Genomic DNA, 21878 nt, shown 5'->3' with positions numbered 1-21878 from the left:
CAGAAGAGGGAGGTCATGTTTTACTAGCATGCTGGAAATCTATGAGGAAGCAACAAAAGGATATGAGAAAAGTGGAGCTGGTGATATTTATCTTGACTTTCAGAAAGCATTTGATAAGGTGTCACATGAGAGGTTGGGCATCAAATTAAAAGTAGTGGAAGATCAGAGTGAGGTTTTTAGTTGGGTGCAGAATTGGCTCAGACACAGGAAGAAGAGGGTGTTGGTGTGAGGAACCTCATCAGAATTGGCCAATGTTAAGAGTGGTGACCAGCAGGGGTCAGTGCGAGGGCTGCTGCTATTTTTAATATATATATGCTGCATAGTTCACTGTCAAATTATGCAAAGAATACGCAACATGTGTATCGCCTTATTCTGGGTTCATCAGGCATACACACTCACTGCACCCCATCTCGGGGATCGAACATTCAGTGATCTGCTTCTCGCAACTGAAGAGGGCACCGTGGCGGACATTTGCCGACCAACCACAAGCGTTACCTGGTAGGTAACCACCAATACAATCAGATTGTGATTCAGACTACGGCTGTCATGATTATATTATTATATATATAAAATATAAAATAAAATGATTTAGATAGGAATATAAGGAACAAGCTGGTTAGGTTTGTAGACGATACCAAGATAGGTGGACTGACAGGTGATCCGGAATCTATTGACTCATCACAAAGGGACTTGGACAGAATACTGGCTTGGTCTGGTTTGTGACAAATGAAATTTAATGTTAGTAAATGTAAAGTATTAAATGTGGGAGGTTAAAATGTTAGGTTTGAATGCAGAATGGGAGGTCAGAAAATCTAAAGTACACTTTATGAGAAAGACTTAAGAGTCATAGTGGACTTGACATCAACATCCAGACAGTGTTCAGAAGCCATTAAGAAGGCTAACAGAATGTCAGGTTATATAGCGCCTTGATGTGTGGAGTACAAGTCACAGGAGGTTCTGCTCAAGCTTTAATAACCCACTGGTGAGGCCTCATCTGGAGTCCTGTGTGCAGTTTTGGTCTCCAGGCTACAAAAAGGTCATAGCAGCGCTAGAAAAGGTCCAGAGAAGAGCGACTAGGCTGATTCCAGGGCTACAGGGGATGAATTATGAGGAAAGATTAAAAGAGCTGAGCCTTTACAGTTTAAGCAAAAGGAGATTAAGAGGTGACCTGACTGAAGTGTTTAAAATGATGACGAGAATTAGTCCAGTGGATCGAGACTTATTTTAAGATGAGTTCATCAAGAGCACAGGGACACAGTTGGAAAGTTGTTAAGGGTAAATTTCACCCAAAAGTTATGTAGTTTTTCTTTACACAGGGAACCACAGACACTTGGAATAAGCGATCAAGTAGTGTAGCTGACAGTAAGACTTTAAGGACTTTCACGACTAGACATGAATTTTTTTATAGAAGAAATAAATTAATAATACTGGCAAGCTTTAATCCAGTATGAAGCTTGTATTTCCACACCTCCCAAAGATCATGAAGGCAGCGTGACAGATGCCAACAGGTCCAGTGGGTTTGCTTTCACTCCTCCAAAATTAAACAGCTCATGGCTGACATCATCTAACTAATAATTGGGTGTTATTATTTTAAGATGATTGTGTTTGTCTATTAGTGGGACTGCACTGTTATGAGAAATTAATGCAGAAATTCAAAGAACACACCAACTTTTCCTTACAATTCTACTTTTGTGTAACACATTTTACTGAGGACAGGCTTGGAGTGTTTGCACAAATTTACAGCTACAATGTGAGAGCAGCAAGTTGCTAAACCTTACAACACTGAGAGATTAACTGTCAAAGGACATTAAACACACAATATAACACCTCTTTAACTCCATTTCTATGTTCCTCATAAAAAGTACAAGACCTCCCTTTCAAACCCCTCATCCCCCAACCCTAAACTAACAAGTACTTTTATTTCTCACTTACTTTTTTCGGCCTGTTTTGTAGTTGGCGGCTCATCTTCCTGAATTCTAACGAATGAAGGGTCTTCAGTCCTCTGTGTGTCAGGCTGTGACGATTCAGACTTCACCAGGATTGAAGGCTCTGATGATACACAAGGTCTGCTGTGAGAAGAGACTAAGCCAGTCACTGCTTCATCCCCACACTGATGGTCCTCTTCCTTGACATTCTGCACACTTTTACAAATGTTTGTCTCAATGCTGACAGATGTCTCTTCAGCCTCTTCTTTAATGCTCACTAACCCTGTCTCACAGTCCTGCTCCTCCTCCTCCTTAATGCAGAGACTCTCCTGTTGAGGGTGGATGGACTCCCACTCACGCTCCTTAATACTTATAGCCATTGTTTCTCTGGTATTTATGTCAGCCTCACACATCTCCTTTTTTATATTCATTTAGATGTAATCTGAACAGCAGCTTTTTCTCCCTGAGAAAAAAAGGAAAAAAAATTAATTCTATCATACGTTTTCTTCTTCCTCATCCTCTTCATCTTTTCCCACTTTTATGTGATGCTGATGTGTTTGATCAGCCTTCTCCAAACAGCATAGTACTGTACCCCCTTCCCTAGTCAGACCCTTTTCCTTCACATTTTCATTTACTTTATTCATCCACCTCCACTTTGGCCTCCCTCGCTTTGTCTTCTCCCCCCTACCCCCCAACCCCCACATATTCATGGTCGCTCCTCATCACATGTCCATACCACTTCAACCTCCTTTCCTGTACTTTATTAGATTTCTCTCCCATTTTTGTTGTACACCCGATTGTCTCATTTCTTATTCTGTTCTTTTTTGTAACTCCGGATATCCATCTCAACATTCTCAATTCTGCCACAACTAAACTTCTTCTACTGAGCTCCCTTTACCGCTCATTTCTCAGCTCCATACCTCATTGCTGGTCTTACCACTGCCTTAAGTTTAACCTTCACCTTCTTCTTCAATCACACAACACTCCTGATACCTTCTTCCATGTGTTCATTCACACTGCACTCTATGAGTTATCTCTGCATTTAATTCTAAATCTTGGGCTACCACCGATCCTAGATATTTAAACGTATCCCCTCTTTTCCACAGCTCTCCCTGCAGGCTAACGTCTGAATCCTGATCATTATTGAACCTCTAATACTCTGTATCTGTCCTATTTATCTTTAGCCCTTTGTCTTCCAAAACCCTTCTTCTAACTTCCTCTTTTCTGGTTTTAAACAACACAAAGTCATCAGCCAAAAAAAAAAATACACTGAGGGGATTGATCTTTTATCCCATGACTCAACACATCCATCAGATCAAAGAGTTAAGGACTTCAAGAAGATCCCTGGTGCAGACCTCCTCTAACTGGGGTCTTGCCTGTTATCCCAACACAATTCTGAGACCCAAACAGAATGTGTGTATTAAACTCAAGTTGAATACTGCTGATCTTAATGACAGAATCAATCCTGGCCAGCAGTATTCACTATTTGGATGAAACACAGACGTACTGTTTGGGTCCCAGAATTGTGTTGTTAGTTACATTGAGAAATGTTTATACAAAGGAGGGCCTCAGGATTGTGTTAAGACGCATATGAAGATGGGGAGAATAAAAGAGGAACGCAAATCTGGTAGAACACGCAGCCTACAACAGAAGACTTGAACCTAGTTTTGTAACATATGACTTGCTTGTATGGAATGTGAATTTATTAATATCAAATAAATGTAAAAAAAAGAAATAAAACGATGACAAAAAAGTGAAATAATGGATTTGCTAGCTTAGGCTGACACGTGTCACTGATGAGGCTTACTTTCTACTTACTTGGTGCAGGTTGGACAAAAACCTTTGCATGGTGTCAGATGAAGAAAAAAAAAATATTACAATGGAGCCACTCGCCCAGTTTGTTGCCTCCTCAGTCAATCTCACTGTTTGATTGTAGTAATTGATTTTATCAAACCCTTTGATCCCACTACACATTTCAAAGGGGTTTGTTCTGTTTAACTGTAACAGACCAACAGTGGGAATAGAAAAGAATCAGAACCGTCAAAATATTCACATTTTGCTGCTTTGAAGCCTGAAATGAACATATAACTAAGAATATTTCTCCAGCTGTATTTTCTCAAAACAACTTATGACAGCTAAGTGAACAATATAATGGCAACAGTTCAGAAAAAATTAAAAACCAGAATCACTGAGATGGTTAAATGATCAGCTCCTCATAAACAATGTTTGTAGACTCCATCAGGTGTAAGTCATCTCCTTCTCCATCGCACACCAAGCTAATTGGCTCCCACTGGTGATTAGCTGTAATCATTCCGATTTGTTCAGCTATTCCTGTACCATCCCAGTACTTGGAAGTGCAACTGAAAGCCAATAATCAACTCTGGGTGGTCAGGCACTGTCAGAGGATCTCAGGGATAAAGTTGTACACAGGCACAAGTCAGGAGATGGATAGAAAAATAAACTCAAAGGCTTCATCAATCCCTGGGAGCGCACATAGAAGTTCATAATCAAGAAGTGTAGTACTAGGGTGTTGTACCGTGTTAGCCATTATGAATGTAGAGAAAAGCCAAGCAAAATGACACCTTTTATTGGCTAACTAGAAAGATTGCAATATGCAAGCTTTCGAGGCAACTCAGGCCCCTTCTTCAGGCAAGATGTAATCAAGAAGTGGAAAGTGTTTGGTACCACTAGGACCCTCCCGGAGCAGGACGACCCTCCAAACTGGATGGAAGAACGAGGAGGACACTGGTCAGAGAGGCTAACAAGAGGCCTATGGCAACTTTAAAGGAGTTACAGAAATTTTTGGCAAAGTGAGGTCATTGTGTGTATCGGACAGCAAATTATTTTGTATAAACACTTTAACCTGACTTGAGCTTCTACCACATCCTTCACTGCACCGCTATTACAGGGATGTACTCGATCAGTGTTTAATACTAATAGTGTTATACGGCAAGCCACCAGATTTGTTTAATGAATTGATGTAACTTAAATTACGTGAATTTTTGTCACAACTTAATGGAAACAAAATACAGCCATTGATTGCAATCAAAATATAAAACATCTGACAGAGTTTTCAGACAGAGGAAGCCTCCATGTCATGGTCTTCAATTGTTAATTAAGAAGATATCTGTAGAAAATTCCAGGTACCCCAAACATCACAACACCACCCATAAACACCTAAACATTGAAAACACTTCATGTAACATGTAGCAAAATAAAATACGGGGACAGTGAAAACACAAAAGCTTTTTTTGGGAGGCTGGTTGGGATTTAAAGCTGCCAAGGTGATCTATTCTTCAAACACTGGACTGGTAGGCCTGCTGTGCTACAACAGTATAATCACAGAGTGATGCGTTTTCTGTTTCTTCTTTACAGTGGTTGTTGTCGGCTGCCATTTCCTCAGGTTTTAACTGTTTACTGGCCTTTAAACTACCGTGGCTCGTCACTTGCCGAGAACATTTGAAGTTTTATTTTAGCACCACTTTCTTTAATACCTTTGGCATACGAGTATTAGATTAGGTGTGAAATTTCTTTGCTTTTTCCTTTTGCAATTCACATCTCAATAAATTTGAATGTTTTCTTTTGTTGGTTTATATTAAGTCACTTTTATTAACCTTGTGTAGTTTTATTCAACATATTTACACTAGCTTAGCAAAATGCCTGTTTCTGTAAATGGGCATACAGTGTTAAGTGCGTCTGTTTTGAATACGGTGCGTCTTATTGCCTTTGTTCATTGGACATTCACAATGAAGTGTGGACTGCAAATGACATCACATCCAAGCATGGACTGACACGGGATATTTTGTCATTTTATATACAGTATATACTAGCTGTTGCATCTGTGTAAGATGGATTGTAATTTAAGTAATTGACATTGAATTGAAAGCTAACCTTTGCCTTCTACCATGTATAGGAATTTATTTTGTAATGCAAGTTGTAATACAGTGTGATGCATTTGTCTAATGTGCCATTTGGTATGGGATTCGTGAAAGCAGTGGGAATGTTTGTGATGAGCCATCTGCTGAAATGAAAAATGCAATAATGTTTATTAGTACAAAGGTTTGTGATGGAATTAGGGACGTAGCTACTGGACAGACACACAGATACATATCCTTTAATTAAGGTGGATTAACGCGCATACACACACACACACACGAAGACCTTCAGTTGTCTGGCACAGCAGAGTCTTGTGGAGTGTAGGGTTAGTTATAGTAGAATAGATTTAGATGGATGGATGGACAGGCAGACCTTTATTTCATCCCCAGGGTAATTAGAGAAGGATACCTAGTAAAATTTGTACTGATTTACATGATAAAGGAAACAAATACTAAATGAAAAAGCAACGTAAACTTAAATGAAGTGTGGGACAACATCCCAAAACATAACTGGGAGTTTAATGTTAGCCAGGAAATTCAGTAACGAGCAGCTAAAGAAACAGTTGAAAGGACCCCGCAGTCAGAAGCCCAAAAGACACAAGACTACAGAACAACTAAAGCAACAAAAAGAATGTACACTGAAAACAAAAAACTTGTCAGAACCAATCTCCATCTAATGTGCAATTTCCACACCAAATTTGCTGCTAAGTAAATCACACAGGTTTGTTCATTTTATTTTTTAAATTTATCCACTTAGAGATGCCACACGTTTCCGGCCTGGCCGTATTTAGCTTGGGTTCCATGTATTTCATAGTCATGTAATATGTAAGTGCATAAAAGGTAAACAGAAAAACAAAATTAAAAATCTCATAAATCATAACAGTAAACAGATGTAGTGCCACTAAAACAGCACAGCAGGTGGATGTGGTGGTTTGGAAATTTTAACATTAAAGTGGCCTGGGAATTTTGAAATTGATGCTGGATTAGTGAAGGAACCAGAGAATAGGGAGAGGGATCAATAAAGATCCACCTGCATGTGTGTATGTATTTATTATTCTGTTCTTTGTTGGTCAATCTACTCACAGAAACTCTTACAGTGTTTCAAAATTTTTTAAACTTTATCCACTTCTTAGAAATAGAATAAAACTAATATTAGTCTTGTTTTGGATTTATGGCAACCATAGTCCTGCACGGAGTTATTATGAAGTAGTGCAATCCTAACACAAATAGATGATGGCCACATTTAATATAGTAATAAACAAAACAAGCAAACGCACAACACTTTTAAAACAACGAGAACACAAGACGTCACGATATGACCAGCTGATCCTCGACCCCAGCGCGCTCCTCACCCTCTCTGGACTGTGGACCTGCTTAAAGGGCTTCACTGGCGGGCACTTGGCCATGTTAGCAGATGTAAATACAGAAGAGCAGTTTTTCAATTTGGATTATGAATTCTGACTACAAAATTGTCAAGAGTTCTACCTTTTCAGATAGAGAAATTATTAAAAGAGAGGGACAGCTGTAGCAGTATGGCACATGAAGACCAGCGTATGGGGTGACAATCGGAGTCCTTACATACTGCAGCCTTATCAACAGTGAGAACCATCATAAGAAGTTCCACAGAAATTAGGAATAAAATTTGAATTGATGAGAACACCACCAAGTAGGAAAATGATGAAAAATCAAATGATGGCAGACGTCAAGAGGAGCTGGAATTCTGCCTCGCAGAGTTAAATAGCGCCTTGAGACTCACCAGGAAAAGCAGGGAGAAGATGACATGAGATTTAAATATCAAGCATCAAAGGAGTTGTACATAAAACAGAGGACATTTTGAAAAGAGTTTGTGCTTCTTTATTTTAATATGTTACTTGCATGCCTGCTCACCTCCGACCTCATGGGGGTTTGCTGCCGCTGTAATGGCACCTGACGTATACCCATGAATAACCAGATATGCATTTTAATGAGCTGACGGCAGCCAGCATTTAACTGAGCAGATCAACACAAATATTAGGGGAGTGGGGGTCCTACCTCACTCAACACTAACTTCATAATATTGAAACCAGCTGCATCTCTTATATATAAATGTCTACGTGAGGAAGTGTGTGTGTCCATCTGTCCAGCCCTGAAGTGAGAGGTGGAGTCGGGGTGGCGCAGTGGTTGTGCTGCTGCTGCTGCTGCTTTGCAGTAAGGAGACTGTGGGTTCACTTCCTGGGTCCTCCCTGTGTGGAGAGCACTTGGAGTAGCGAGAAAAGAGCTATATAAAATGTAAAGAATTATTATTAAGGGCTTCACCTCTGAAGATACGCAAGTGAGGACAGCACACCTGCAAAAGGGAAACCTCCGAAGAGTCACTCGCTTAGCGACTAATACAGAAGCAAGCCGAGTACATCGTCAAAACGGTATCCCCTTTACTTTTTCTTCCGCCGCTAATACACAAGCCAGGCGAGCATGCCGGCAAAAAGAAACCTCAGATGACAGACAGTCGCTTAGCCACAAATGCACAAACAATGACAGCATGTCAGCAATACAAATCCTCCTAGGACAGAGACGCTCAGAGTAGTTCCTTTCAATTACCTGACATCTATACTTTTCAACTTTTTTGCTGATGATTTCAATAGCTTCTAGGACCCCGGACTTTTTACAGCTTGGGCTTACACAGCTAGTTTAATATTTTCCTTCCTAAATCAAAGCGAAGTAAAATATACAACCTCAAAGAACGTGTAGTAAATTACCCAACAAACCAAAGCCGTTTTGTATTTTAAAGCAATTGTCTCCTACCCTCTTAATCCAATTTATTTTTAACATGAACTGCTTGTGTCCACGGCCATAAAAGCAATTTTCACCTGACAGTTTGAAGACTAATGAAGGGTCACATATAACTGAGAAAACAGCAGAGAGGTTTATACATAAAACTGTCTGGAAAAAGGTACTTAATAATGGAGGACAGCACTTTTGAGATACGAGTCTCAATTAGGGTGCAGACATTACTTTAATAAGCCCTAAAACAGAACTTCGGTTCTGTTGGGTATGCCTTCTGGAAGTAAACATTGCCTAAAAACACATAAAATCATAAAAATTTAACACAGTAACAAAGTCCTTTTAAATGTCAATTCCTTGGCGTGGAGACCTTGTGTGCCTCAGTTATCTTCAGAGCTCTGATGACTGGAGATTTGTGCTTCTGATAAAACTAATTTGCTGTGGGCAACCTTAAGGGTGGGAGGGGGCAGAAAAATAAAACTCATTACTGACCCTCATGAATATTCTAATTAAATCAAAGAGGTCTTTCCCCAGAAAAGGAATGCCAGGCCTGGAGTTCACCTGAGTGCCTGGTGGAGACCCACAAAGCCTGGTTGGTCTTAGCATGACAGCAGCCATCATGTGAGACTTGGCGTTCACCTCACAACCACAGTGCAGTACAAAGCAAACACAAGTAAAAGACACTGGGATATGGGAACCCACTATGGGCCATCACAGGGTACACTCACATTAGAGTCCACAGACACAAGTCAAGTTAGACTTGCCAGAATATTAAACATGTACATATTTAGAAAGAGGAACGGCAAAAACACACACACAGGGTACACATGAACACTGAAAATCATAAACAGGCTGAGGTACAAATTGGAACACTGACGAAACATGTCTGTTAAATTCTCTAATACTCAATAATGGACATTACTGGATTGTACTTTATACAGAAATAAGATCGACACATTTTATTTATTTAATGTAAAACATACATTTTACATAGCTTAGATGAAGCAATGTATTATCTAAATTGGTTTAAACAAATTTAGCAAGCAAGTCCGTTTATATAAAATATGCAGACAAACTGATGATGGCCACCAAACTTTGCCAGTTATTAAACGTTTTATTTACACTTCGACAGGAGAGTCAACGGAGGATTGACAACAGCAGCATGGCAGCACTACAATTATTCGCTGCCTTCTAAACACTGAATTGGTCACCAGCTCTTCTATCGTCTTTAAACAGGGCACGTAGAAAGAAATCAAACCGCTTCGTGTGGACTGGCCGCCTCTTCGTGCTCGCGACTGAAAGAATACACAGAAAGGAATGAATAGGAGGAGGAAGCGACGGTATGAAGCAGAAATGGGATTTGACAACGTGAATCAAACCACAGGAACAAACAACAACGAACAGCAAAGACACGCGGGGCACACAGGGTTTCGAGTCCGGGGATGTGTTGAAGGACACGAACGCGCGTCACGCCACTGATTGCATCAAATCTCAGCTAAGCGAAAGAAAACGTACATGTCTATAAAGGGTCGTCCACAAACCTCGTGTACTTACCCTCTGTCTTTCAGTGAAAGGATTTTTTTTTTTCTAAAATCGTTCACAATCCTAATTCACTTGCAAACATTCGCTAATATCTCGAAATATCTTATGTACTGCCGTATATCAGTACGAGACTGTGTCGCTACCCGATACGCGTGCTTACCCAGTTCGCGCGTGTATGCTATTGAAAGCCTAGCAAACCGTAAAGTGTCCACACATGCGTTAAACAGATTGGGCAGCGCCGTAAAGTGTGAGATGACGTAGATTTTCAATACGCATGCGCGTAAGGGAACTGATACCATATCCTGAATCAAAGACATCGAATTACTAGACGCCGCATGACCAGCAGCATCGTACGTCAACGTCGCCGCCATATTGCGAGTGGCACTTCTGTGGAGTGAAGTAGTGGATAAAGATGCCTCACGCATGTGCTGCTTGGGATTGTACAAACCGCTGTACGCTCCAAACCAGATCACAGGGATTACATTTCATAGGTAAAGCTGAACAATTGTTTTGGCTATATTTGGCCATTAGAAAATCCCGTTTTATAATCTTAACTTTAGCTACGCCAGGCTACGCTAGCAAAGCTATGGATTCGTGTGTTGTGTTACCATGGTAATTGCATTGTCTTTATAATATCCTCAGACTGACAGCTGTGATTGATCAATTTTGTGGGGACAGACAGACAAGCATGTAAATCTATCACTTTATGCAATTAATGAAGCCAAACTGTTACTAGCAGTGCAGATTTTTTTTCTTTCTCATGAAATTCAACTGAAAAAGAGTAACGATCTTTAAAAGTGGTGCATGTGTGTTTTAGGGGGCTGGAATAACAACCCTTCAGCTGGTCAGTTCCAGGCCATTTTCTGTCGTTTCATAGTTCAGTGTGGTGCCTCTCCAAGCACATCTGGAAACGTGGCAGCACAGGATGAGACTGTCTCCCTGTCTGCTGTTGAGATGTCCTCTACACCAGCAGCAGCAGCAGAAGAGCTTCCATCCCCTTTTGTAAATATCCCTGCAATTGTGTTTGACCATAGCTACTTACCAACCTGCTTTGGTGGCCTCATGGAAAATGCCCTTGTTTACATTCCAGGTTTTGTTGTTTGACAGATTTTGGGAAAGCTGTCCTGTGATGTGTGCCGTGCTAGTTTGGTAACAGATGCTGGACCGGCATCATATGATCAAAGCTACCACTTGCTCGCATTAAAAAACAAAGGAGGTTTGATGATTCCTTCTGAGGGTACATTTAAGGTGGTCAAAGCTGAGTGTGTTATCCAACAGTCGACATTAGGACAAGCTGTCAGTGTATCTTTGATCAATCAGTTTGTTCGGGCTGAGATTGGTTCAGATGATGTGTTTTTTCTCAAGGAGCTCATTGAGGAAACACAGTTTGAAATTGACAACCATCATTTTATGTTCATGTCTTTAGTTGTGTCTGTCTTCCACAAACTAAGGCTGCACCATATTGCCAGACTGAATACTCTCAAATTACAGAGTGGCAACACACGGAAAAAGCTATGTAAGACATTTCTGTTTCAAGGATTTTAGATCCTATCCTGTATATATTTAAGTAACCACATTGTGTGTGTGTGCGTGTGTGTGAGAGAGAGAGAGAGAGAGAGAGAGATTGAGAGAGGAATGAGTGAAATGTTTTCAGAAATTATTAAACCAATTTGTATACAATAAAATTGTTTATTTTTGTCATTGAGTGTATCATTTCACTGTTAAAAGAAAGACCAGACTGCCAGTTGCAGTCTTACTATTTTAACTTTCAGACATTGGTCAAGTCTTTGTCTCACTGATTGCTATTATTAGTGTATAAATGGATATAAATAATTGCAATTAAATGATTCGCCAAAATCTGTTGTATGTAAACGATACTGTTTTAAACGTTATTGTTTTTTCATCAGAAAACCCGGTTTCTACGTCTACCTGTATTAGTTTAAATGGCACGTTTGACACTCGCAAAATGGCAGACGCGCTGATTTATCATGTAGACTGGGCAACACAGTGAATGCGGCGTCTATCTATATATGTCTACGTACCGAATGCACTTAATGAAAAGAAAATCCACTTTACGGCATCAGAATCCGATCTGAACTGTGCCTGCCGACTTACAATTGACATTATCCATCCATCCATTTTCCAACCTGCTGAATCCGAACACAGGGTCACGGGGGTCTGCTGGAGCCAATCCCAGCCAACACAGGGCACAAGGCAGGAACCAATCCTGGGCAGGGTGCCAACCCACCGCAGGACACACACAAACACACCAAGCACACACTAGGGCCAATTTAGAATCGCCAATCCACCTAACCTGCATGTCTTTAAACTGTGGGAGGAAACCGGAGTACCCGGAGGAAACCCACGCAGACACGGGGAGAACATGCACACTCCACCCAGGGAGGACCCGGGAAGTGAACCCAGGTCCCCAGGTCTCCCAACTGCGAGGCAGCAGCGCTACCCACTGCGCCACCGTGCCGCCCCTCAATTGACATTACTGTATATTAATTTTAGTTTCACATTATTTGACAATAATAAGAATATTCACCCTGCAAAATAAACGAACCAGCCTTCGTGGCGCAATGTCTGTGGTTTTTGCCTCAGGCGCTGACGTCCAAGCTTCGATCCCCGTAAGGGAAAGCAAAGGCGCGTTCACCTGATGAGCCCCAATTAGGTCGAACACATGTCGTGTATTCTCTTTACTGCGTGCGTGTGTGTGTGTGTGTGTGGGTGAACATATGTAATCTTTCTGTATGGACTATTACTATGCTAGAAATAACTTTTAAAAATAGAAAAAACATTAAAACAATGAAAACATTAAAGTTGCTGAGTTGGAATATTGACAATTTGTAATGCTATTCTCTGCATCAGTCTTTCTTGTGATAATGTAGCTGTTGCTACTCTTATATTTAATTTAGCCTTCATCATTATATATTTGTTAACCATATTATGGATAAACTGTTGTATTGATGTAATCTGATATCAATATAGTAAAAAAATACTGATACCTTTGAAGGGCACACTTTACACCCATTGAGTGTCAGACATGCACCTCTAATTCTATTACTAATTTGACACCTACAGTAGATTACATTGTTTTGTTTAATTATTACCATGCAGTTCACTCTTTAAGATAAAAAAATATGGACAAATGTTTTAAAAAAAAAAACATACCAGCAAAATGCTAATTGAGTGTTATGAAAAGAATGGCATACATCCATTAATCCGTTAACCTTAATATGGAAAATACTGTGACTTTTACCTTTAAACCACGAGATTATGAAGGTAATATTGCAACTGAAAATGAAAATCCTTATTGCCTTTTTCATCAGTACGATGCACTTACAAAAAGCTGTATATGTGTCCATTATAAAGTCCACAGACACACGTCACGTTTCATTTCGCTTCCTCTTCATCCGACTGGAGTTAATTTTTTCACCTGACAAATATTCTTTCAAGAGGTTATAAAATTCCTTTTTCAGTATGAAGTCCACTTATAGATGGAGATAAACGGCAATACAAAAATGATTCACAAGTATTCACAATTCAAATCTGTTGTAAAACATTAGACATACGCAGTGCAGATCGGGCAGCTTCGTGAAATCAATTTTTATTAAGCAGAGAGCGCATATACGTGATGCAAATGGCATGGGGCCTCATTTTGTAAAATAAAAAAAATTCGAGTACATTTCTGTGCATGAACGCGCGGATTAAGCAGACACCGCAGATCGGGTAGTGACAGAGCTTCACTTCAGGTATTGGGATCCTAATTTTAGACCACAGGATAAGCACCCACTGCTGGGCTCACCAACACTAACCCAAGTTTTTACAAGATGTTCCCCCCATCCAGATAATGGCCGGCTCCGAATATGATGACCTGTTCTGATGTGCATGTGGTATGGCTAGTGGTAATATTATTGCACTCCATCCATTTTGAGTTCTGGACCACTTTACATAGAGAAGTTTATCCTAATAGTGTGACAGCAATGCACTCTGCGACATCACACCAGCCAGATTGAAACATACAGTACTAATAATCTGAGTAAAAGTAAACTTATTTGTGTAACGTCGGCTCGGATGATGACATTGACCGCATTCTACACATCTGCTTAATTTTTACTGCACCAGCAATAAACAATCTGTGAAAATTAAGGTTGCACGACTAAATTTCCCGCCTTCTTTGGTGTATGCAGCTGTGTATCCCTCCAACTAATAAATTTCTGCAGTTTAGGCAACATTTGTGAAGCGTTTTCAAATAAATCCACAATACAAATATCGCCTTTTTAAAACTTTCAGTGAAATTCAAGGCAGCACGGTGGTGCAGTGGGTAGCGCTGCTGCCTCGCAGTTAGGAGACCCGGGTTGTCTGCGTGGGTTTCCTCCGGGTACTCCGATTTCCTCCCACAGTCCAAAGACATGCAGGTTAGGTGCATTGGCGATTCTAAATTGTCCCTAGTGTGTGTGCTTGGTGTGTGTGTGTGCGCGCGCGCCCTGCGGTGGGCTGGCGCCCTGCCCGGGGTTTGTTCCCTGCCTTGCGCCCTGTGTTGGCTGGGATTGGCTCCAGCAGACCCCCCGTGACCCTATGGTTAGGATATAGCGGGTTGGATGATGAATGGATGGATGGATAGTAAAATTCAAAGCAAATCAGTTCACACAAAAATAGAGATATTACAAAGAAAGGAAAGTTCTTGTTCCGTTTAAGACTTAATTATCTCCTTTCATTTCTCTGTAAGTTAAATCATACAGTCATATTACGTGTCAGAAGACGGTATGCCAAAATGCTATTTGTAAACTAATCTAACAGTCCATGCTAAAAGTGAGACTATTTCCTAAATGGCTTATTTAACACCATGTTTTACAGATTTAGCTAGGAGAGCTCTATTTCATATTAATTTACCGGAGGTTAAAGACTATTCCATAATCTAAGTAACTACGAGAAAGTGATATTCTATTGAAATTAAACAAACACGTGAAATTAACATTAATATTAGCTTTCCAAAACTGGCTCTTACAGTGTATAAAAATAACATTTTTTCCAGTTAACTATAGGAATCTGAAGAATATGGGTTGATATTCGAGCCTGACAAATCCTCCATAGCTCAAATTTTCAAACTGTTCAGTTTTATCTCATAAAGTAACGAGTGACGTGTTTAAATTTGAAAGTTGCCCGCTGTTCGCTTTCATCGGAAATCCCCAGAACGAGTCTTTGCGAAGTGATGAGGCTTTCCTATTTGCTCTCGGCTCTAGAAGGGAAAGCTGATTGATGGATTAAGTGACCAATGAAATCCACAGTTTCAGACGCCGGCAGCGAGGGTTAGTCGCGCATGCGCTGAAATCAATGCTTGTCTCTAAACTAATGTCGAGACTGTGCGGTTTTAAATACAGTACTGCAGTAGTTAATAAAAATTTCGTCAACTGCACACACACGTGTACGTTATGTACAAAGACTAGTGTGCTAAATTTAAAAAAAAAAAAGTTTTGTTTTTCTTTATATTTTGTAATCTTCATTTAGTTGTAGTTGCTAGACTTTTTTATATTTTAATTCACAAATGTATTTTTTAAGACATAGTTTTTGTTTTGTTTTGTTTTCATTAACGGGAATAACACTGAATAAAACTGAACTTGTAATAATGAAGGTGGTGGTCGGATGGACAGATCTCCATACCATGTTGCAGCAGTGCAAACTGCCTAAGTGTATCTGAAATGATGAAGACTTAATTGGCCTTTGGAGACATAAAACTCCTCTCCTAAAACAATGTCTTTGTCACAGAAATGATTTAAGTTTTCAATCCAGAATTGATATGTGGCTCATTTCAACAGAGTTAGAAAATAAAGAGATTGAAATCTGTCTGGTTACATTAAAAGAGCATCAGGCCAGGTCTGGTCAGGTCAGATCATGGAGCATGCATGGTTTTGCCGTGCCCACCACACAACGAAACAGCTTGGGATATTGGTTAGCAACCCCCAAGACAGGTGCGCAGTCCAGTCCCTCCCTCCAGAAATGACCATCTACAGTATCTGCCAGAGCTAGGTGTTATATGGGCGTCCCCTTGGCCTCCAGCCGCAGCGGTACTCAGCAATGAAGATTCTGTGAGCTTGATTGCCCTCAGGGAATTGCGTGACATGGCAATAGTGCCGTAACTGACTATCCTTGACTATCCTTTATGCCTCATTTGACACAAAGTCAAACCAGCGGTATCCAAGGTTTCTCCGAAGAGACTCAGTACCAAAGGAATCCAGTCTTCATCTCAGGTCACCTGATAACATCCATATCTCACAACCGTATAGCAAGACAGGAAGCACCAGGATTCTAAAGACTTGGACCTTCGTCCTTTTGCATAGATATTGGGAGCGCCACACACCCCTTTCCACCGACCTCATGACCCCCCCATACTCTCCCAGTCTGTCTACTGACTTCATTAGAAGGGTCACCAGAGACATGAATGTCACTGCCAAGGTAAGCAAACCTCTCGTCAAGGTCAACACTCTGTCCACAGACAGACACACTGCTGATGGTTGTGCCCAAGAGATCATTGAAGGCCTGGATGTTCGTTTTTATCAGGACACTCGCAAGCCCAGACACTCAGACTCCTCACTCAGTCTCTCAAGGTAAGAGCCTCCATGGAGTCCAAGAAGATCACTGCATTGTCAGCAAAGTCAAGATCAGTGAATCTTTCTTCAACAACAGATTCTCCACAGCTGCTGGAACCCATGACCTTGCCCAACACCCAGTCCATGCAAGTATTAAAACAGATTAGGAGCAAAAACACACTCCTGAAGAACACCAGAATCAACTGGAAAAAACACAGAGGTTCTACCGTCACTCTGCACTGCACTCACAGTACCAGTGTACAGGTCCACCATGATATCTAGTAACCTTGAAGGGATCCTGTGAAGTGTCAGGATGTCCCACAGGACAGATTGATCAACTGAGTCAAATGCGTTATGAAAAATCAACAAAGGCTGTAAAGAAACTCTGATGATATTGGTGTTTGCACTCAATGAGAACCCTCAGTGACAGGATGCAGTCGATGGTAGACTTCTTAGGCATAAAACCTGGTAGGTGAGCAAGTGATCATGGATCCTATGAAGGGTGACCCAAGTGAGGACCTTACCTGGCACCAAGAGCAGTGTTTTCCTTCTGTAGTTGCTGCAAACCAGGCGATCACCCTTCCCTTTCAAGATAAGGATGACAAGTCCTGTATTCCAGAAAAATGGGAAGATGGCCATCTCCCAGATGGAAGCAAAGATTGCTTGTAATGCCTGGATGACAGCCTTACCACCAGCCTGGAGAAGTTCACCCAGGATACCATAGATCTCTGCAGCCTTCCCTACCCTCACTGCTTCTCCACCTGTGCAGTCTCAGTGAGACTGGGGGGTTCTCAGCTAATTGGAGGATCAGCTTCAAGAACTGTGGACCCAGAGATGTCCAACATCCTAGCTGGAGGATAAGCTTTGAACAGCTGCTCAAATTAGCCAGCCCAGCGGGTCACAAGAGCACCATGGGTTCCAATACAAATGTTATTCTTGATAAGTGTCAGCCAGTTTTTAGATTAAATCACAGTACTGAAGCAGTTCTGGTGAAATTAGTAAATGATCTGTGAATTAATGTAGATGAAAATAAAATATCTGTACTTGTTCAGTTAGACCTGAGCGCAGCATTTGATACCAAAGATCATGATATTCTTATAAACCGCCGTAGCAGTGGGGAGGGCTGTCAGGTACTTGCTTAGACTGGTTTAAATCATATATAACTGGAAGGAAATTCTTTGTTAGTTGTGTAAATTGTGCATCAAAAATACACAATAATCAATATGGTGTACCGCAGGGATCAATTTTGGGACCATTACTATTTCCACTCTACATGCATCTGTTAAGCCACGTAATTTCAAAGTATAATATAAATTACCTTAGCGATGCTGATGGCACACGGCTCTACTTATCCATTGTGCTTGATGACCCAGAGGCTCTAAACCATTTAATCCACAGCCTTACTAGTATAACAGAATGGATGAAAGGGACTTTCCTTAAACTAAACAAGGAGGAAACAGAATTGTCAGTTATTGACAGCAATAAGCAAAATGAGAATCTAACAAACAGAATTAATCATCTGGCTCTGTGTGTATCAAACCATACGTTGAGAATTTAGGTGTTATTGACTCTGACCTTAATTTATGATCGCATATTAATAATATTACCAAGAGTGCTTTTTTTCCAGCTAAGTAACATTGCAAGGTCGAGGTCTATTATAACATTTAAAGATGCTGAGAAATCAATACATGCATTTGTATTTAGCCAACTAGATTACTGCAATGCTCTCCTATCAGGACTACCCAAGAAGGATATAAATCGGCTACAGAGTGTCCAGAATGCAGCAGCAAGAATTTTAAACAAAAAGAAAAAATATGAGCATATACCTCCGATACTAATATCTTTACATTGGCTGCCAGTGTCCTTTTGAATTGATTTTAAAATATTTCTTCTTATATATAAGGCTTTAAACACTCTTGCTCCTACCTACTGTATATCTCATAATGCCTGTTTCCAATTCCCAATCTTAGATCTGCTAATTCTGGTCTGCTTATTATTCCAAGATCAAAGCGTAAAAGAACTGTAGAGGCAGCTATCTGTTCTCTTGCACCCAAAATTTGGAATAACATACCAATGGAAATACAGCAGGCTAAATCTGTGGAACATTTCAAAACACTTATAAAACCCTTTTTAAATCTGGCTTTCTAGTAATGATATCATAACATGGTGATCTGATTATAAATTTAGCTCTTTGATGTATTAAGTTCCCAGCAGTATTCCATTTCTTTTTTATGTTTCTTGTCTGCCATGCTACGTGGTGGTGCCTTGTGCCATCCACACCTGCTCAGAGCGCTCTGTTCTGCAGTCACCTGGGGTACTAGAGGACACGAGGAGGCATTGGACACATTTATTGAGGACAGTCATGACTGTACACAGTGGAGGGTGGGCCACCAGCTGGCCAAGGTCATTCTGACTTTCATGAGATAGAAACTGATCACCATCAGACCTAACAATCTTCTGACTGTGGCCCTCCAGAGGTTTATTTTTCTCCTATGGCCATCGTAGGAGTTTTTTATTTTCCTCTCCTCCATGTCAGCTGGTCAAATATTCAAATTCAGAAATCAAGAACTTCATTTCCATCCTAAATCATCTGAAAACTCTATGGACTGTTTTATTCCTTTTGTATCATTTCATTAACTTTAAAGTTTTTCTGCAAAATTGGTTTCGGAGGCAGCTGATAGGTACCGGCAGGCCAAGCGGAATGCGGCTTTGGTGGTTGCTGAGGCAAAAACTCGGGCGTGGGAGGAGTTTGGGGAGGCCATGGAGAATGACTTTCGGACGGCTTCGAGGAGATTCTGGTCCACCATCCGGTGTCTCAGGAAGGGGAAGCAGTGCAATGTCAACACTGTATATGGTGGGGATGGTGCGCTGCTGACCTCGACTCGGGACGTTGTGGGTCGGTGGGGGGAATACTTTGAAGACCTCCTCAATCCCATTAACATGCCTTCCAATGAGGAAGCAGAGCCTGGGGACTCAGAGGTGGGCTCCCCCATCTCTGGGACTGAGGTCACCGAGGTGGTCAAAAAACTCCTTGGTGGCAGGGCCCCGGGGGTGGATGAGATACGCCCGGAGTTCCTCAAGGCTCTGGATGTTGTAGGACTGTCTTGGCTGACACGCCTCTGCAACATCGCATGGACATCAGGGACAGTGCCTCTGGATTGGCAGACCGGGGTGGTGGTCCCCCTCTTTAAGAAGGGGGATCGGAGGGTGTGTTCCAACTACAGAGGGATCACACTCCTCAGCCTCCCTGGAAAAGTCTATTCAGGGGTCCTGGAGAGGAGGGTCCGTCGGATAGTCGAGCCTCGGATTCAGGAGGAACAGTGTGGTTTTCGTCCTGGTCGCGGAACAGTGGACCAGCTCTATACCCTTAGCAGGGTCCTGGAGGGTGCATGGGAGTTTGCCCAACCAGTCTACATGTGTTTTGTGGACTTAGAAAAGGCATTCGACCGTGTCCCTCGGGGAATCCTGTGGGGGGTACTCCGAGAGTATGCGGTACCGGCCCCCCTGATAAGGGCTGTTCAGTCCCTGTACGATCAGTGCCAGAGCTTGGTCCGCATTGCCGGCAGTAAGTCGAACCCGTTTCCAGTGAGAGTTGGACTCCGCCAGGGCTGCCCTTTGTCACCGATTCTGTTCATAACTTTTATGGACAGAATTTCTAGGCGCAGCCAGGGTGTTGAGGGGGTCCGGTTTGGTGGGCTCAGGATTGGGTCACTGCTTTTTGCAGATGATGTTGTCCTGTTTGCTTCATCAGGCCGTGATCTTCAGCTCTCTCTGGATCGGTTCGCAGCCGAGTGTGAAGCGGCTGGGATGAGAATCAGCACCTCCAAATCCGACACCATGGTCCTCAACCGGAAAAGGGTGGAGTGCCCTCTCAGGGTTGGTAGCGAGATCCTGCCCCAAGTGGAGGAGTTCAAGTATCTCGGGGTCTTGTTCACGAGTGAGGGAAGAATGGAGCGTGAGATCGACAGGCGGATCGGTGCGGCATCCGCAGTAATGCGGGCGTTGCATCGGTCTGTCGTGGTGAAAAAGGAGCTGAGCCGCAAGGCGAAGCTCTCAATTTACCAGTCGATCTATGTTCCTACCCTCACCTATGGTCATGAGCTATGGGTAGTGACCGAAAGAACGAGATCGCGAATACAAGCGGCTGAAATGAGTTTCCTCCGCAGGGTGTCTGGGCTTTCACCTTAAAGATAGGGTGAGAAGCTCAGTCATCCGGGAGGGGCTCAGAGTAGAGCCGCTGCTCCTCCGCATCGAGAGGAGTCAGATGAGGTGGCTCGGGCATCTGATCAGGATGCCTCCTGGACGCCTCCCTGGTGAGGTGTTCCAGGCACGTCCAACCGGGAGGAGGCCCCGGGGAAGACCCAGGACACGCTAGAGGGACTATGTCTCTCGACTGGCCTGGGAACGCCTTGGGATTCTCCCGGAAGAGCTAGAAGAAGTGGCCGGGGAGAGGGAAGTCTGGGCATCTCTGCTCAAGCTGCTGCCCCTGCGACCCGACCTCGGATAAGCGGGAGACAATGGATGGATGGATGGATGGTTTCCTAGGTAAAACGTAGATATACAGTATACTATATATGTTTATTTTTATATATATACAGTGCATCCAGAAAGTATTCACAGCGCATCACTTTTTCCACATTTTGTTATGTTACAGCCTTATTCCAAAATGGATTAAATTCATTTTTTTCCTCAGAATTCTACACACAACACCCCATAATGACAACGTGAAAAAAGTTTGAGGTTTTTGCATATTTATTGAAAATAAAAAAGTTGAGATAGCACATGTACATAAGTATTCACAGCCTTTGCCGTGAAGCTCAAAATTGAGCTCAGGTGCATCCTGTTTCCCCTGATCATCCTTGAGATGTTTCTGCAGCTTAATTGGAGTCCACCTGTGGTACATTCAGTTGACTGGACATGATTTGGAAAGGCACACACCTGTCTATATAAGGTCCCACAGTTGACAGTTCACGTCAGAGCACAAACCAAGCATGAAGTCAAAGGAATTGTCTGTAGACCTCCGAGACAGGATTGTCTCGAGGCACAAATCTGGAGAAGGTTACAGAAAAATTTCTGCTGCTTTGAAGGTCCCAATGAGCACAGGGGCCTCCATCATCCGTAAGTGGAAGAAGTTCGAAACCACCAGGACTCTTCCTAGAGCTGGCTGGCCATCTAAACTGAGCGAT

The 21878-nt window shown here is 42.0% G+C and overlaps 1 protein-coding gene and 1 pseudogene across 2 annotated transcripts in view; both read right to left on the bottom strand.

The window, feature by feature from the left end:
• Positions 1-21878, bottom strand: part of LOC114667157 (zinc finger protein 208-like) — a 193266-nt pseudogene that overhangs the window by 7420 nt on the left and 163968 nt on the right.
• The window catches only part of LOC114665629 (gastrula zinc finger protein XlCGF26.1-like), a 249425-nt gene that overhangs the window by 98683 nt on the left and 128864 nt on the right, over positions 1-21878 (bottom strand). The gene's annotated exons all lie outside the window — the stretch shown is intronic.

Source organism: Erpetoichthys calabaricus, chromosome 1 (assembly GCF_900747795.2).
Source record: "Erpetoichthys calabaricus chromosome 1, fErpCal1.3, whole genome shotgun sequence".
In the NCBI taxonomy this organism is placed as follows: domain Eukaryota; kingdom Metazoa; phylum Chordata; class Cladistia; order Polypteriformes; family Polypteridae; genus Erpetoichthys; species Erpetoichthys calabaricus.
Note: the sequence above shows the minus strand (reverse complement) of the source record. Positions and strands in the feature narration are given on the sequence as shown.